We start from the raw sequence: 1853 nt of genomic DNA, 5'->3' as shown, positions 1-1853 counted from the left end.
CTCTCTCTCTCTCTCTCTCTCTCTCTCTCTCTCTCTCTCTCTCTCTCAGAGATGCAGGCTGGAAACTGGGTCAGCACAATCTGCCCACTAGTATCTACAAGGAGAAAGAAAAGACATAGTTTCCAAGTATTAACCGGCTTCAGTCTCATTGATTTACAAGCAGAATTAGGTAGACTCCTGTTATTGGATTTAAATACAGAACCCTATAATAGACAGATAAAAACATTTTCAAATTCCAGGAGTTTAACTGATCTAAAAAAAATGTAAATGATCACAATCCACCTTTGTATGTTCCCTCCTTCCTCACCTATGAGCCGGAGCAGCAAGAGAAAGAGGAATAGAACTGCAGACTCCATGTCTATACTGCCTCCTTCTATGGGCTGAGGCCTGGGTGGGAGAGTAACAAGAATCACTGATCAGGGCTCTAAGCAGCAGTAACAGGCTGGGGTTGGGGTCAGGTTTGGGGGAGGGAACGTGAAAAGCAGGCTGGCTCTGAGAAAGGTCTGGAGTTTCAGCTGCAGATCTAATTCCTCTCCAAGGCTCATGATATGGACAATTCCTCTCTAAATATTCTAATCAAAACAGGAAGACAAATTCAAGTTCAGGGCTTTTTATTTTTTACTCCAAATTATTAATTGGCAAGGACAGCTAGGTGGCACGGTAGATAGAGTGCTCAGCCTGAAGTTAGGATGACTCATCTTCCTGAGTTGAAATCTGGCCTCACACTTACTAGCTGTGTGTACCTGGGCAAGTCACTTAACCCTGTTTGCCTCAGTACCTCATCTGTAAAAGAGATGGAAAAATCTTTGCCAACAGAATCCCACATGAGGTCATGAAGAGGCAGACATGACTGAAAGGACTGAACAACAACAAAGATGAGTGGAAAAGAATTACTCTATTTTCTAATCTTGTTTGGTCCTCAGTCTCAGAATATGTTATCTATACACTAGTGGGGGGCAGATGATAGAAAAGATATCCTGAGCTTTTTCATCCATCTCTTTCTTGGCCTGGCTCTCTCTTCATCTTTCAGTACATTCTGTGTTACCTAAATATGCCATGGACATTCTTACCTCCCCACTTTTGCTCATCTCCTTAGAATAACCCCCATCTTTTCATTTATGTCTATTTAAAATTTCGGAAACTTCAAACAATCCCTCTATGGTTGTATTGCTTTACAAAATCATTTTAAAGTAAGTTGAAAAATTTTAAAGTCCTTTCACAATCTATGAATCTTGTTCTCAGCAATAAGGAGTCTCCTTCCCTTTCTGACCTGTTCACTTTGGTGTCCTTTCCAATGATCAGACGACCTCATTGACCTTTGTGCCAGATCAGTACCTGCCCCAGTAGGTATAATGAGTCTCTGTATTGGGTGAGAACTAGAATATGGGAGTGACTACTTCAGAGAAAATGTACCTGTAGATGTAGCAAAGGCTTCCCTTTTCCTCAGCATGGGCAGCTTTGTACTTTGCCATAGATTCTTACTGTTAGACATTTTAGCATACATTCCTGGAGAGTGGGAAGATCAGAATGGGGGAGGGGTCAAAATTCGGGATTTGCCACCCCAATAATTATCTTCCACCTCTTAAAAATTGATGTAATCATCAACAGTTCCCAGTGTAACACCTTTGTCAGAGGTCTTTCATCCAAATAGGCACAACCATTCATAGGCTAGAAGGATCCGAGAGAAGTCTGCTGATACTGAGGAAATATGAATGACCACGAATAGCCAGTATTTTGGTACTCTTGCACACAAATTCCCATCGTTATTATTCATATGACCAATTAACCAGAAAAAAAAACTTAATCAGCTTTTAGGAAAGATCTAAATTCTTTTTACTAAGATCTACAGAGCA

The sequence above is a fragment of the Vombatus ursinus genome, unplaced genomic scaffold (genome assembly GCF_900497805.2).
Source record: "Vombatus ursinus unplaced genomic scaffold, bare-nosed wombat genome assembly UNPS02015073.1, whole genome shotgun sequence".
NCBI lineage: Eukaryota > Metazoa > Chordata > Mammalia > Diprotodontia > Vombatidae > Vombatus > Vombatus ursinus.
Note: the sequence above shows the minus strand (reverse complement) of the source record.